The sequence below is a fragment of the Cryptomeria japonica genome, chromosome 3 (genome assembly GCF_030272615.1).
Source record: "Cryptomeria japonica chromosome 3, Sugi_1.0, whole genome shotgun sequence".
NCBI classification, from domain to species: domain Eukaryota; kingdom Viridiplantae; phylum Streptophyta; class Pinopsida; order Cupressales; family Cupressaceae; genus Cryptomeria; species Cryptomeria japonica.
Genome location: NC_081407.1, coordinates 874975006 through 874993232, shown reverse-complemented (window position 1 = coordinate 874993232; position 18227 = coordinate 874975006).

The window sequence follows — 18227 nt, the reverse complement described above, 5'->3', positions numbered from 1 at the left end:
ATGATGTGCACACATAAATGATTAATTCGCTCAACACTTGGGATATTTCAAGAGCAGTTTCCATGGGAATGAATAAGATATTTTGCAGTTAGGGACATAGGAGACACTTGGCTTGTTTTGATGAGATCTGATCTTCCCCCCCTCTTCATAATCCAATTTTCCTCTCATTGTAAGGGTTCCAAAAATTTGGAGAATGGTTCCAGATTTTTTTGGCTTCCAATTCTAAGTTCTTTTCAAAATTGTATAGGGCAATGTCCTTTTCCATATAATAGAGTTTGATTCATGCTATAGGTGTTATTTGTTGTAGGTTCTTGTGTATGTAAGGCATGCACAAATTCAAACAGAATTTGTCTCTGACATGTATCTTCATTTTTTTCAAATTTGATTCTTAAGGAGGACCAAGTTTGTCATAAACAGTTGTGTCTGTGAGTGTAATTCTTGTTTGTAGGTAATCTTCAAGGAAGATTTTAAACTCTGTGAGCAAACATTAATAAAATAGGGTTCATGCTTCTGGATCTGATATTTTCTATGTATAAGCTCAGTAATGCATTATGTAAGACATTAATGTAGAAATATTTCATGATGAAGATGGATTTGCAATGAGTGATTTCACTTATAGTTTGATGTGTGACTCTCTTTCCCTTGGATAAGGCAATGATCTTGCAATTAAGGGGGTTCTCAAACCAATTTAAAATCCAATCAGAATATCTTTATTTTATGTTATGTTTTGAAATGTTTCATCTATCTCATGCTCAAGCATAGCTAAGTTTTATGTGTAGATCTAGCCCATCTGTAGTAACCCACTTGTTATTGAGCCCTGGTGAGATCTATCTACTTCTATTGATGCTATCACATGTGTGTAATAGGTTGAATTTTAAGCATCAAAGGTATAACCGCTTAGTTTTTGTAGAGCCTGAAGAGTAGAAGGATTCATACCCTTGTCATGTTGTCCAAGCCCCGAGGTTCTTCATAGATTGAATTGGCTACTTCATAGATCAATTGCAGGTGTTCTTGGGTTATCAATTTTGGTGAACAACAAGGACCTCTTTTGTCCTCAATTCCTGTTCTTTGTCTTAGCTAAGACAAAACCATCAACACCCACTACCTCGACCGACATAGCGACTTTTCCTTTATCAGCCCTATCTTGGCTCTGGGCCGACTACTGAGGTTGGTGTACCACCGGTCTATATCTAGGGAACTTATGCTATAAATGACCATACTCATGACACAAGCAACAAAGAAATGGTAAAGTCTCATAATATAACTATTGAACCCAAGAGTAAGAGCCTGCACACATATCTATAACATCTGGCAAAGGTTTACTAGGATCAATTTCAACATAGATATGTGCAAAGTCATTACCTTTCTCCCTAGGGTTTGCGATGAAGATCCCACTGGATTCCCAAGCAGTGTGGCAAGCATTCGTAGCACATCCTACTAACAACATTCCACTTAAAAATGTGGTAAATGAACCCACACTAGAACCCTATTTGGGAGCTCCTTCGAAGGGTTAAACCCCACATGCCAAGGTTTGATGAACAACCCCACCTGGTTGTAAAAATACAAGCCTCCTTCAGAGACCCTATTGTGATCCTCCATGTAGTGGAAAGTAACCATGAAGTAGTTGTTTTCCAGCAACATAATCTCCATTTCCCCTTCTAGTGCCCAAGTCCTCTGTGCCCAGTTTTCCAAAAACTTTAAAGAAACCCTCATTCCCAAAAAATTGCAATATAGCGAGTGTTTTGAAAAGTATTCAACATCTTCAGCTATCATCTCAGGAGGAATAACCAGCTTCGGCCTCTCACTGTATCTCTCTAGGAAACCATTAATCTTCATAATGTGAGAGCCACCAGCACTCCCAGACCCCAATTCTGAGGAGAAAAGGTTATTGTTAAAAGTATTCATACTCTGGAGTGGGGGTTTTGAGCCCACCACAGCACGAAAATCCATGGTAGGAGGTAACTTTGAGGCCTCACCACCATTACTCAACATCAGAGCTCAAAACATTATAGAGGAATATAAGGGACCCACAACCCAAATAACCACTCGAGAAGGCACAATGCCCAAGACCCCACCTCTCCCAAGCACCACTGAGAGGAGGAGCCAACCGTATCCCCCTGCCCCAATAGAAACCCTCGGCCTAATGCAAACTAGAACCCCAACTGTGCGCAACCAGATCTTCACCTGATGACCACCGCTCCACCCTCCACACCCTTGGTCATTCCCTTCCCTGCACCATCTTCCACTTCCCTCCCCCGACGCACTTGGAACACCTCCACCAATGAGCTAGGGCATGAAAACCCTAGCTCGGTAGTGCGTAAGCCCCCACATGCACGATGCCATACTCTTCAATGCAATGCATTCTCTTAACCAAATGAGAGAGAGATCATTTTCTAGGGAGAAATAGGGCATTTCACACACTTAGTCTGCGCTGAAAATTATGATGAAGATAAATAAAGAATTTTTCAATAAAAATACAAAAGAGGAAATTCTATCCATAACCGAGGGAGAATTTTATCATTTGTTGAACCTAGGGTTTGAAGCACAAAACTCAATCATCCATATTGACCTAGGAAAGTTGGCAGAGAAATATGAGAGTGTCAATTCAAGTCATAGAGATTCATATATTAGAGCTCTAATAGTGCGTTGTAGTCCATTAGATCAGAATAATAAGCCTCCTTATGATTATAAAAATTTTTATCTATGGGTTAAGGATACTATTTCCTTGCTGGCATTTTGCCTAGGATTGGAAAATGATAGGGAAGTGGGTACTAGCCTTATTGAAATGATTTTTAATATCCACTGTCTAAGTCAACCAGTAAGATATAATTTTGTTGAGCACATTGTCCAATCCATGCAAAAGCAATTACTAATGATCAAAAAAGGTTCCTGTAAGACATTGAGGTTCTCATCCTACTTGTTCTATCTTCTTCTATCCAAGTATCGTGCAATATTTGAGACCAACAATATTCACATTGTGAACTATAAGATTGATGAGAAGACTCAGAATGGAACAAAATGTCCAATATATGAATGGACACCTAAGATAAGGAACGATGATAACAGAAAAAACTACAACCATTTTGTAGACTTCTTTTTGGCACCAATGTTTCATGTAATTACAAGCACTCAAATGCTTAGATTTCTTGGGTCTTGTAGAGATTGCATTCAAGTCGGAAGTCAAATACAATTGGCTGATTGGTTCTTCATGGAAGAATACATTGTATTAAGGTTCTACGGATCAACAGTAAAACCCTACAAACTTCCAATACATGTGACAGAGAGGGTATTTGCATTGGAATATGTACACCAGTTGGAGAGCATAGATAGGCTCTTTCATGGTCATAAAAAGAAGAGCATATTTTCTTCCTTCCCTTCCTGATGTGGAGGGTTCACATTTGAGAGAAAAGCATTAAATGTGCCACATTATTTTTTGACAGTTTTTAGCTTTGGTAATGAGGGTCTCTGGTAATATGATCCAATTGGTGTAGTTCATTCAAGGCTTAAGAAAAATGGGAACTTTGAAAGGTTATGTCAAAATTAAAATAAATCATTGCTAGAAAAGCTTAGAAACATGGTCTCTTGGGATGAGGTAAAAAAAGAGAAAATTTGCATTGACAATAACATTTTAACAGAAGAATTGTCATCACAAATTATGGAATTGCACACAAGAGGACAACATAGTAGGGGATCCAAAATAGGAGGTCCTACAATTTCTACCCAAAATATGCTAATTCATCTAACAAATATATTCCCAAAACAATTCTACAAGAATGTAAAGACATATTTTGGACTCAACCAAAATAAATGATTTTTGGACTATGAGGAAGAATCTTGGTGAACCATAGACCAGTGTAGAATTTGAGTCCATCGACAAGGATGAAGAGTTTAGAAAATTATGGAATATGGAGCATCCCACAACAACATATGACAAGATTGATGATGAAAATGAGTATGAGGTTGTGGCCACTCCAACAACTACTATAGTCCCTACAATATTTAGTGGAGTTAATGAATCCTTGGAAGAAAAACATAGCAAAGGGGTAGACATTGTGGAAACAATGGGTTTTGAAGGTTGTGGTCTGGGTCCCATTGGAAAAGGTATTTGGTTTCCACTTGAGGTACAACCTCTATCAGATTCAAAATCAAAAGCTCTCGTTAAACTAGTCATTGGACTTGATTCCTTGGATTCATCGCAAAAAGGTACTACTCATTACCCTCCATCTCCACCTGCATTTGTTAGAGGTTCAAATCCACAACCACCACCACATCATGGTATTCCTATTGGTGGTGAATCAAGTGCCACTGCCACTGGTGGGGAATCTGGAGATAGTATTCCTATTAGTGTTTAGTCAATTTCATTTGCGATTGGTGGGGTTGGCATGGATACTACTACTGATACAAGTTCTCTTGGTGTTGGACAAGTGCAACAAGAAAATATCTCTCGCAAGAGGACACTAGTGGTAGATACTCATACTATTTAGAATCATATATCAAGTATCACTGCTGATACAAAACTATCATTTGCAGCTTCTAAACATACCCCTCAAAATACTAGAAAAACTACACATGCAAGTGACAGTGGGAGAGGATTGGGAATGGCTATTGGTACTCCTCATATTGCATTAGTTAAAACCACAGGAAGAGGTGGAACTGGAGCCTCTGCTAATTCACCTTTCAAACATTCAATTGCTTCAAAAAGCTCATATTTTCAATTACGTGATTACTATGAAAAATTTGAACAAACAACAAATGCAAATAAAGAAAAAAAAGAGAGCATTGCAGAGGGTTGACCTGATTGAAGTTTTAGAGGAACAACTTGCAACGAACATGGTATTTCCAACATATGACCCACACAAAGATATGATGGAGTTCATGGTTGTTATGCCCCCAAATAAAATAAAAAATCCACCACACAGTCAGATAGATCCCCGTGAATTTCAAGTTAGCACCCTCCAAATGGATTTTTCCAAAGTACAAAATGTGGACAAAATTAGTGTGTCAAAAAATACTAATGAACTAGTCTACACTTCACTTCTAAAGGCGGAGAGAGAAAAAAATAAGCTAGAGAAACAAATAGAAAAGTTACAGGCAGACCTAGGAAATGAGAAATCAAAGAGGAAAGTAACAGATAACAAGTGTAATGATTTACAGAAAAGGATAAAATATTTGGGCTCTGCAGTCGAAATTGCAGATCAAGAAAAGATGGAGGTAAAATTGAAGGAACTGAGGGAAAAATTAGCTGAAAGCAATAAAAAATTTGATGATGAAAGAGCCAGTTCAAAAAAATTATACAAAAGTAATGAGTTTGTTGCTACTGAAATGAAAAAAATACAGGACCTATTGGATCATGAGAAGGAAAAAGAAAAACATTTGGAAGAGGAAGTAGAGGAAGAAAGAAAAAAATGTGCACAAATGTAAAAAGACCTGTAGAATGCAAATGATAAAATTATAACTTCGGAGGATGGATTGAAAGATAATATGAAAAATACAATGAAGTATATACAATTAAATATTTGGGGGCAAATAATTTAGAGGAGTGATAAGTTGTGTGAATGGTTTGAATTGAATGAAAGTCTGAGATTAATTTATTCAAAAATCAAAGGGCACATTGAGAAGAGCATACATGTTTATTCAAAAGAGGATATGGCAGAACATATTTTGCAAGTGGTCTATAGTACTAGTGACATTTATTTGGCATCCAAGGGAATTAAAAACCGCATTGATGCCACAGTTAAGACATCATCTATCCTTCAAAAATGCCATAAACTAAGGGAAACATCAGAAATTATGGATAAAGATGGCAAAAATATATTGAAGCTGCAAGAAAAGACAACCACTTTGATTAAACTTGGTTTGTCAAAGTCTTTTGACCCATCAAATAAATTCATTGGAAAAGAATCTTACAAAAAAATCATGAAAGAAAAAATGAAGTTTGATTTAGACTTTCTTTCTAAGGAGACAACTCCCCAAAGCTTTCTGGAATTCATCAAACTATTTACAACTTTGAATGCAGTATTGGGTGAAATAGTGATGTCAAGTCACTCTTCTAAATACGGATTGTTGACAAAGTTGCAGTTGACTTACCATAGTTAAAAGAATATTGGACTTCCATCAGACAAAGAGTGGAGCACCCTACAAAAACTGGCACAAAAATGTCAAGAATCATAGTATGTATTGCACAATTTTCTTCTTTTACTCTTAATTTCAAGGTTTTATGTTTTTTCTATTTGGAATTTGGGAGAGCTTGAAATAACTTTGTTTTATGAATAGGAAAAAACAAGCACTCGCTATTGCTAATCTAACTTATGATGCATAGTGCAAACATTTAGCCTTGTAAATTGGTATTCTCAAATTCTCCCAAGTTTTAACATTTCTACATTTCTCTATTTCTAATTTATAGGTGTTGGGAACTGCTATTATCTATATTTATTTTTTCGTGGCTTGAATTAATATCTAATTTTGAACTTGTAGCATCATAAAATTGCAACCTTACAATTTACAACCAAATTTGGGTCTTCACATTGGTGAATCAAATCCCTAAGTCTGACTGAAGCCCCGAGACATGCTCACACTACCCAAAGCTTGCATCTCCTCACACCCCACACTCTCTTATACTGCTTCTTATCTTGAATTAGGGTAGGGTAGGAGCATGGTGCCCCTATCCTTTCCCTATTTTGGGCCCCCTCTACATTTATCCTTCATTGGACTTTGCATTTGGAAATTGGGAAAATATTCCCTATGTTGGCCTATGACGAAAAAATAATCAATTAACTTTAATTGATGAATATACATGATGCATTCTTCTCTCCTATTTGCACAAGATAGATACATGAAGAGGAAATTGCAATCCTAAGTGAAATCAAGCATTCAAGAATTCAAGTGTCCACTCAACCATCCATTGAGCATCTCAAGTCTCCCTTCAAGGCTAGGTGTTGCATTCAAGTCAATGATTCAACCATTGAAGTGGAGATCTCACTTTACATTCAATTCTACATATCCTTTCAAACAACTCTATCAACATTTCAATTACATCCTCCCTTTAGTTGAATTCCATTTCAGTCATTTACTATCATTACTTGCAACTACTTTTCATCATTTGTTTAATTACAAAATTGAGGTCTGATCTGAAGGCAAACACCCAATCCCAACAACATTTCCTTTCTTTTTCGTGTGTAGGTTGTAGGTGCGCAATTGTATTTATAGATTCCGACTCCATTCTCAGAGGCTAAAAAACCCTTTTCAATGCGTGGATTTTTTGGTTGACCGTGTGCACTTTCAACACGGTCCTAACAAGTTTCGCCCAAATTTGCAGGGGAGCTTTGTCTCAACCTTTCACTACTAATTCCAGATGCACAGCTTCATCCCGCATTCCTATCTCAAGTTATAGTCATTTCTTTGTCTCTTTTACACAGTCTTAAATTGCATAATCCAACCTTTTACATTCTAAAAGAGGGTTTACTTTTACTTTCCAAATACATTGTCAACTCACTTAGCATTCAATCTCTTCCTATTGACATGGGATCTAGTGAATTCTCCGCCCTCTTTTAAATGTAATGTGTGTGAGAGGTTGAAGAGAACCTTTTGTGAAATTTTCACTCCTTTCTTTGAGGAGAGAAAAGCTTTCCTCTTGACTTCTCCATCACCCCTTTTTCACCACATTACATTTTGGTGAACCTGACATCTTACATGCTTCACATTACAAATTATTGCATAATTTTCATTTACAAGTTTAATTTTCCAACAAATTTACAAAACAAAGTGGTTAATTCAATCAAAACCGTAGTTTTCAGAAATTGGAATTGAATTTGTGTCTTGTAAAAAATTGCTATCTATTGTTTTAGATCTGAAAATGTCTTTGCTTGAAAATTTCAACTTCATTATTGTCTTGTTCAATTTGCAAATTCAAATTTACAAAATTAAGTGGTTAGTTGTAAAAACCCTAATTTTTAAAAATCAATTTGAACTTGTGCAAAAATTGAATTCACATTTAATTTTCAGATTTAGGACTGTTTTCAGATTTGTAATCTTGTTTAAAATTCAAATTTTCAATTTCCCTCAAATTTTCAAAATTCAAAATTATAAAAATTCAGTGGTTAGATTTTGTGCAAATTTCAATCAATTTCAATCAATTTCAGTTTTCTAAACATTATTTAACATGGCCTTATCCATTAGGGTTGACATTTTTCAAATTTCCAATTCAATTTCTTGACTTTTTCAAAACCCTAATAGGGTCCTATTTTCATATTCAAACCTTAATTTCGCCTATCTAAACCTCGTAGAATCAACCAATATTTTGGGGTTAGTTTTAAAATAATCGTAACTTTCATCCCTGAAAATTTCCAAAAACTTTGGGAGGACCATGTGCACTTTCCATTGAGCATCTCAAGTCACCCTTCAAGGCTAGGTGTTGCATTCAAGTCAATGATTCAACCATTGAAGTGGAGATCTCACTTTACATTCAATTCTACATATCCTTTCAAACAACTCTATCAACATTTCAATTACATCCTCCCTTGAGTTGAATTCCATTTCAGTCATTTACTATCATTACTTGCAACTACTTTTCATCATTTGTTTAATTACAAAATTGAGGTCTGATCTGAAGGCAAACACCCAATCCCAACAACATTTCCTTTCTTTTTTGTGTGTAGGTTGTAGGTGCGCATTTGTATTTATAGATTCAGACTCCATTCTCAGAGGCTGAAAAACCCTTTTCGACGCGTGGATTTTTTGGTGGACCGTGTGCACTTTGAACACGGTCCTGACAAGATTCGCTCAAATTTGCAGGGGAGCTTTGTCTCAACCTTTCACTACTAATTCCAGATGCACAGCTTCATCCCGCATTCCTATCTCAAGTGATAGTCATTTCTTTGTCTCTTTTACATAGTCTTAAATTGCATAATCCAACCTTTTACATTCTAAAAGAGGGTTTACTTTTACTTTCCAAATCCATTGTCAACTCACTTAGCATTCAATCTCTTCCTATTGACCTGGGATCTAGTGAATTCTCCGCCCTCTTTTTAATTTAATGTGTGTGAGAGGTTGAAGAGAATCTTTTGTGAAATTTTCACTCCTTTCTTTGAGGAGAGAAAAGCTTTCCTCTTGACTTCTCCATCACCCCTTTTTCACCACATTACATTTTGGTGAACCCGACGTCTTACATGCTTCACATTACAAATTATTGCATAATTTTCATTTACAAGTTTAATTTTTCAACAGATTTACAAAACTTAGTGGTTAATTCAATCAGAACCGTAGTTTTCAAAAATTGGAATTGAACTTGTGTCTTGTAAAAAACTGCTATCTATTGTTTTAGATCTGAAAATTTCTTTGCTTGAAAATTTCAACTTCATTATTGTCTTGTTCAATTTGCAAATTCAAATTTACAAAATTAAGTGGTTAGTTGTAAAAACCCTAATTTTTAAAAATCAATTTGAACTTGTGCAAAAATTGAATTCACATTTAATTTTCAGATTTAGGACTGTTTTTAGATTTGTATTCTTGTTTAAAATTCAAATTTTCAATTTCCCTCAATTTTTCAAAATTCAAAATTATAAAAATTCAGTGGTTAGATTTTGTGCAAATTTCAATCAATTTCAATCAATTTCAGTTTTCTAAACATTATTTAACATGGCCTTATCCATTAGGGTTGACATTTTTCAAATTTCCAATTCAATTTCTTGACTTTTTCAAAACCCTAATAGGGTCCTATTTTCATATTCAAACCTTAATTTCGCCTATCTAAACCTCATAGAATCAACCAATTTTTTGGGGTTAGTTTTAAAACAATCGTAACTTTCATCCCAGAAAATTTCCAAAAAAGTTGGGAGGACCATGTGCACTTTAAACATGGTCCCTGACTTTTTTCCCCAAATTTTGAGAGACTATTATGACTGTATTTAATTGCTTAAATCCAGAAAATCAACTGATTTTCTTGAATTTTGTTCTCTCTAAAATAAAAAATATTTCGTAATTTCAATATCACAAGTTTCAAGGAAAATTTTTAAATTAAGTGGTTAATTATAATATGCCCTGATTTTAAAAAAAGTTCAAATTGTGTAATTATAATTTCCTTGAATTTTGCATTATTCAATTTTAAAAACTTTGTTCTTGAAATTTAAAATTCAAATTCCAAATTCAAATTTTACCTCTAGTGTGTTGGGACTCATTAAATTTGAGTCAAGGTTTATAGGCCCATTTCAAAATTTTGCTCTGCATGTCAGAAAAGTACTTAAATGAGTCAGTTTGAATGGCCTAGTTAGAGAGAGGCTGAAATGGAGCCAGTTGATTTTCAGGGGGTAAGGCTTGGGATTCATGTCCTACATCTTTCATTTGGCCTATGCAGTGATGTGCAACTTTTAGAATTTGGTATGGAGAAGTTTACCAGGTACCCATTTCAAGGGGTGAGCTGAAAGTGCATTTTAGGCATAAATGCAGATTTTATTGAGTAGCCTACTTTGAGCGATTACATCTTTTGCCCTGTTGATTGTCATGGAGAATTTCAAAATGGATTCAATTCTCTGCATAAATGTGAGTTAGCTTATAAAATTTTAAGTCCTAACGAATCCATTTGCAATTCATTTGGTTTGACTAGTCCCTGTTTTGACAGCTAGTCGGAGCCCTGTTTCGCACAAATGTAAAATTGCCTCAGTAACTATCATGACAAAATGTTTCTTCTAGGATAAGGCTGGTATAAATGATGAGCTATGTTTCAAATTCCAACCCTCTGCCAATCCGTTTGATTGGTTTTCAAAACGGTTCATTTAGCCATCGTTTTTAGTTATCCGTACTTTCAGTGTTGTATCAGTTAATGTAGCAATTTTTGTGCGCGTACTATTTGCATCCTGTCAGTATTGTGACCGAACTGAGATTTCCAATTTTTAATATGTACTTGAAGGTAGCTATGTTTCAAATTTGAGGGCCTACGGAGGTCGTTTGATATTTTTGAGAAAGGCATCATTTGTTGCCAGAACATTGACTTCATCAGGTACGGAGTGTCAAAAAGCCAATTGGCCATTTTCGCCAATTAATATCTCTTCGCTTGGGACTCTTCTTGAGAAACAACTTGGCAATGTTCATGCTTGTATATTAGAGTACACACCCGTCAGATGGCGAGCTCCAGAAAAGTGTTTTGACCACTTTGAAAATTACGTCTTCACGATTAAATGCGAAAATGTGGCGTAATCACCTGAAGGTTGCGAAATTTAGTTTTATGATCCAAAAACGATGCCGATCATTTCCCGAGGTGTGGGTAAGGTTTCTAAAGCTTTTCAGAGGTCAGTTGCATGAAAACAAAATTTTCTTTTAGTTGAGCCCACTTTGGGGCCCGACCTAGCTCAGGCCCGTGCATTATTTTTACAACGATATTGTTCTTAGTAAATGACTTCATGATGCATAAAGATATGGGCTTGCATAGCAGTGTCATTATTATTTCTTGTTGAATGTTCTGCAGACAATGTTTATGGGAATGGAAGTGTTTATATAGGCCGAGAAGAGAGATTCCACCTATGGTTCGATCCTGCAACTGAATTCCATGAGTATAGCATTCTTTGGAATTGCAATCACTATATTTTTTGTGGACAATATCCCAATTAGGAAAATACAACATATTGAGATGGGCAATGTTCAACAGTTTTGTAACTTCAGTGCATTTCAGTAGGTTGATGTCATCTATGGCAATGAAGCATATGCGATTGTTGTCACACCATCACTCAAGAATCCATTGACTTGAGTTTAATGAGATGTATCCCCCGAGGTGTGGGTGACACAATCTGGATTTTAAGCATGGTGAATAGATTACAAGAAAGCCCAAATCAAATGCCAAATAAAGCCCCATGCGTGGTGGATGAGGAGGGCATTAGTGGTTTTAAAACTAATGCAATCGTAGCATGGTAGCATGCCATTTTAAATGTTCAAAATGCTGCAACCTTTGCCAGAACCCTCTCATGACGTGGTAAAAGGTGTTTACTGGAGGTAAGCCAATATCATCCTCCCTGTTATGCGTGGCATGCTTTTATATCTTCAGCAAAATGCAATGAGGGGTTGTGTGGCATAAAGGGGGCCATGGAAAATGTGTCAAAGCAAAATGAACAGCAGCGTCCTCCTTCTCCTCACGTGCCTCCCCATATTCCTCCAACCTGGGCATGGCATTGAAGACTATAGAAGATTTTCAATGCTTCTACATTGGTGTTGAAGGGACTGCAGAGAAGATGCAAGTAATTTCAACTTCAGATGCTATCCTCTCCTCCCTCACGTGCCCCCATTTCCCAAAGCTCATGTGTGTGTCTGAAGAGACTGCAAAAGACCCTACTAGACATGAATATGAGGAAGGGGCTGCAAGAAGATTGCAAGAGCAGGTTTGAAAATCTTTGCAAATTACAAATTGGCAGGTGTAAAGATAGTTGCCAATGTCCCACATGATGGCTTTGAAGTGGGAGAAATTGCAGAAAACTCCCAAGCAAATGCAGATTTGGCAGAGGTAAACCAACAACATCCATCCTTCCCTCTGTGTGGTTTTTGGCAGGCATAAGCTATGTTAATTCCACCCTCATGTGGGTGTATGAAAATCGTTGAAACTCACAAGAAAATGCAATAGTGGCAGCCCTGCATAAATGAAGGAGGAGCATCCATTAAATCTTTAGCAAGTGTAAATCTGAAAACCCACATGACTTTGCCAGTGTCCTCCCTGCGCAGTGTCTGGTGAAAAGGACACAGAAGATGTTCAAGCAAGCTCCATTAAAACTCAGTAGAAAACTCTTCAAAATGCATTCCAAGGCAAAAGGGCATTATCCCACATTCACTAGGAGGTGTATCTTTTTGATATTTATAAGTAAATGTCCACACAACTAATATGTCAAACTCTCTGGGCTTTTGATGGACGGTGTCGTTGGGCGCTCAAGGTAGGCCCACACGTGGGTGCGGATCCCAAGGTGACCAGAAGAGGTGACTGAGCGGCAACTAGGTGGAACCACGCAGGCACGCTTCCTGATGCAAACAAGCGAATTTTGCAGAGAAGGGTCGGCTTAACCGGTGAGCAAGTCCGAGATGATCTGACAAAGCGCGTTGATTCCCAGGCCGAAGATGCATGAACATTAGAGGCTGCAAAATGGTGAAATGGTTTGGCAAAAATGTAGCAGTGTTAAAGAGTGAGCAAGTTCAGAGGATCTGATGGCCTGTGCGATTTCGTGACCCAAAGATGCACACCCATTAGAGGTTGCGAAATGGTGAAACGAGAAATACAAAATGGCGAAGTCCAGATGGTGATGATGTGGCAGGTATATTCAGGTTTCCAATAGGTAGGTACCATCCTGGTGGCGATGATGTGGCATAGAGGTGGTGCCTACGTGGCGCTGAGGTGGCATACACGTGGTGGCCAAGTGGCAGTGACAAAGTGGATGACATGGCCATGATGAGGTGTCATCCCAAGTGGCGTCCAGTCAACCCCATCAGCCAATCAAGTCCTGCCATGTGGCAAAGTGTCATGACCAAAGGGGAGGCAAAAATTAAAATTAAAATCATGTTAATTATATAGTTCTAACTATATTGAAATATTCAAAAATTTAAATGATGTGCACACATAAAGGATTAATTCACCCAGGGCTATATTTATGGCCAAAATATGAAGGATTATATGTTTCCGGAAAGCTCTTGAGATGAGGAATGCAGATATGGAGTTGGTTTCAACAAAGATCAAATCTTTTGAGAGCTGTTTCCATGGGAAAAAGGAAGGAATTGAAATTCAGTTAAAGAGGAGACACTTGGCAATTTCAGTTGCAGATTTAATTTTCTTCCCTCTCCTTCTTATTCCCAATTCTTCTCAGTTGTAAGGGTTCCAAAAATTTGGAGACTGGCTCCAGATTTCATGGCTTCCAATTTTGAGTATTCTTGAAGATTGTACAGGGTAGGGCTTTTCTTTCAGTAATGGAGTTCAATTCTTTGCTATAGGTGTTCTTATTTGTAGGTTTTTGTGTATGTAAGGCATGCGGAAATTCATGCAGAATTTGTCTCTGAAATGTAATCTCATTTTATTCAAATCTGATTCTTAAGGAGGATCATGTTGGTCATCAGCAGTTGTGTCTATGAGTGTAATGTTGGTTTGTAGGTAATCTTCAAGGAAGATTTTAAACTCTGTGAACAAACATTAATAAAATAGGGATTATGTTTCTGGATCTGATATTTTCTATGGATGAGTTGAGTAATGCATTTGTGCAAGGCATTAAATGCAGGAATACTTGAGAATTAAGATGAATCTGTAGTATAAGTTTTCACCTATAGTTTGATTTGTGACTCTGTTGCCCTTGGATAAGGCACTGATCTTGCAATTAAGGGGGTTCTCAAACCAATTTAAAATCCAATGAGAATATCTTTAGTGTATGTTATGTTTTGAAATGTTTCATCTATCTCATGCTCAAGCATAGTTGAGTTTTATGTGTAGATCTAGCCCATCTGCAATAAACTACTTGTTTTGGAGCCCTAGTGAGATCTATCTGTTTATGTTGATGCTTTCATAGGTGTGTAATAAGTTTAAATCTAAGCATCAAAGGTATACCCACCTAGGTTTTGTAGAGCCTGAAGAATAGAAGGATTCATATCCTTGTCATGTTGTCCAAGCCCTGAGGTTCTTGATAGATTGAATTGGCTACTTCATAGATCAATTACAGGTGTTCTTGGGTTATCACTTTTGGTGAACAACAAAAGTGGCGACTCTGCTGGGGAACAAATGAACTGTCAAGAGCCTTTGGTTAAGAAAGATTTAATTCATATAAGGTTGAGATTATCCCATCCGAATCACCACAACAAAAGTGGCGACTCTGCTGGGGAATTAAGTGGATTCAAATGCTCGATTGATATGGTTAGAAGTGGAATGTATTCTTCATCCTGTCAACTTCATATCCAGTTAGTCAGTCCATTGTATATGGACAGAGTTGAAAGTGGTTTTATCATGAAGAAAATGCTCCTTGTTCTGGATCTGCAGAATGATATGTGTTTCATATCATATTTTATGAAGGAGTAACAGTGAATTTATGTTGTTGAGAGTTGTAAGAAGTTCTTGCAGCTGTGTGCGAATTTTTCCCCAATTCCTTATTGGGTGGTGACTCTGTGGTTCATACCAGTGTTAAATAGCCTGGAAGAGTGTTGATCGCAGCAAGATTAAAAGAGAAACATAAAATTAAATAAGTGTTGAATGGCGTTTTGTTGTTCAAAATATCCTCTGTGCAAGAGGTGGTGACTCTGATGTAAAAGACCATGCTAAAAGTGAAGTAAATCTCTAGATCTACAAGTCTTACAGCTACAAATCTCCAAGTATTTTCAGAGATTTTAAATGCAAGACATCTCTTTTGAAAATTTGAATGTGTAATGTTGTTTTCCCATTTAGTGAACAACACTAGTCTAGAGGGAAAGAGGAATCATAAAAAATTAGTTTGCATATCTATGATGCTAAAGTATCCAGTGTATACGATGTTCCGTAGTATGCAAATTTGGAAAACCTTATGTCAAGCAATGTTAATGAATAGATTTAAATAAGGATATGCGCTTGAAGTTTTTTATCCAAGATTATATAATCATTTGTGGAAGTAGGAAAAAATTAGTGGTGAAGTTTTTCAGCCTTGTGTATTTCCACATATGACCATGCCTAGTAAACCAGAACAACCATGTAATAGGAAGAGTTTCAGTATGAAGTATTATGCTGCTCTAAACTTTGAAGGTATTCCGGGTTACCCAAATCCCATACCCACAAAAATCAGAAAGTATTTGCCTATATTCAGTGGGAAGAAATTAGAATTAGCATGTCAACACGTGAAAAGAGTTTCAGATTTGATAGGAGAGTTTGAAATTTGTCAAGAAGATGTGTGCATGAAGTTGTTTGTCCAGTCACTAAAAGAGGATGCAAGAGATTGGTTTTCTTTTTTGCCAGTGAATTCTATTACCTCATGGGGAGAGTTGATTTCAGATTTCATGGATCAATTTGATGAAAAAATGAGTGATTATGATATGATGAAAGAGTTCACTTATATACAAATCAGGGAAGATCAATTGGTACCAACATTTAATATCAGATTTTTAAAAGCTTTGTCTAAAATTTCTAGAAGGTATAAGTTTGAAGATAAAGTATGCCTGGATATTTATATGAGTTCTTTTGGTAAGAAGATGGGTTTCCTACTAAGAAACAAAGAACCCAAAACCTTGTACGAAGCTTTTAACATAGCTAGGGACATCGAAAATAATTTGAAATTTGGGATAGCCAAGAGATTTTTGTCTGCTGTAGTTTCTTATCAAAGCACCTTCAATGGTGAAATACCATGTGAAGCTGAGAAAATCATTCCGTGACTAGGTGCATCAAGCTTTGCAGTTCCAAACGGTTTTGTTAATGTATATGTTTCAGATTTGAATGAGAGTCAAGATCCTCTACTGTTAATGTCAGTTGCCTCTCACAGTAATGATGGAATGATTAGTGTGCAATGTTGTGATAATGCCAATACAGAGATTGATATATACAAGGGATATGTACCATTTGATTTGTATGTCGGTTATGCTGACTATGTGACTGCCAATTATCAAGTTAATCATGCATCTCCTAAGGTTAACAATAATGAAAATTATGGTAATGATGACCATCAATCTTTACATGTTGTTGATACATTTGATGTTCAAATACCAAATACTGAAGGATCACCAAATGTTGTTGATTATGTAAGTGAATTTGTGCAATATGATGAAAATCAGATTTTGGTTAAGTCTGATAAATCTGAAAATGAAATCATGAATGATGTTGATAATGTGTTCAGTGCAAGTATACCCAGTGATGAATGTGTTTCAGAATGGAGCTGTGATTCTGACTATTAGGACAATGAGTTCTATTCCCAGCACCTTGAAGGTATGCAGATGAACAATGAAGATCAATTTCAAAATGAGAACGATCTTGGCACAAGTGTTTCACTTCCTTTTGATCAGCAAATGAATGCCAGTTATGTAGTTGATAATGGTTATGAGAATTCTTATTATTCATCATGTGAAGATGATATAATAGAAGACCAAGTTATGTTCCTTAGTTATGAATCTGAAAATGAAAGTGTTTTTGAAGATAAGAATGTATGTGACAGTGTTGATAATGTTCTATTTTCAGATTTAAATGAACCCACATTTGAATGCTTTCAAAATTTCAAGTACCATGATGAGGATGTGAATGTTGATAATATGCTTGAACTGGATATGGAGTTCTTTGCTTTTGATACTAATGTTCATTGTGCTGATTTCATTGATGAAAATGCTGAAGTTTTCCCTTGTCTTGAACAAGTTTGTAATGCTGATAAAATTCTAAACAGAAGTAGCATGGGTTGTAAAAATTTACTTCATGATGAAGACAAGAGGCATGGGTTGTGTGATGATTATTTCAGACCACAAATGGAAGTGTTTTAGGTAGATGTAAGCTTGAAAGAGAAAGAATTAGCTGAGGATTTGCTTCAGCCAGAGGTATGCATTCTTTTCCATGAATGGGATGTTGAGAATGCGGAGGTTTTCAGTTTGATAGGCAAGGATAGGATGAGGTGTGATCAGCATAGTGAAGTATCACATCTGGATTGTAACATTCATGTTCCTTGTTTGCATCAGTTGGTTAGTAGTGTCTCTCATTCTATGAATTTAAATGATAACAAGGCGAGTGCTGATGGGAATTATAATGTTGAAATTGAATGTTTTACTTTTGAAGTTCAGCATGATGATGCCCTTGCTAATGGTAGAATTGATTGGGATAGTGAAATGTATGGTATCTTGTGGGAAGGCCTCTATAGTGAGTTGTCTCATGGTTTTACTTGTGTTGAAGTAATGTGTGACTACGAAGTTCAGAATCAGATAAGAGGTATGCACACCAACTATTACAGTAATGAGACAACAGAGGTTGATTATAAGGATTATGCTCAACTATTATTGAAAAGTGCCTTTGTTTGGATCTTGGTATCAAGCGATGAGAATCAGATTTTTGATAGAGGTAAATACTGAAGATTGTTTGAGCAGCTTATATTCAGTTTTAAGCATGTTTGTATCTATTGTATAGTTGCTTTGCTTCAGTTGTGTGGTTTTCAATAAAGTGCCCTACTGTTGGGGTAGAATAAGGAAGCCCTATTTTTGAAATGAGATGAGATGAGAGATGTGATCTGTATTTGGGTGGACTGCTTAACCATAGATTCTATGTTCTTGTGTTGATCTTGCAATCAACCATCCCCAGT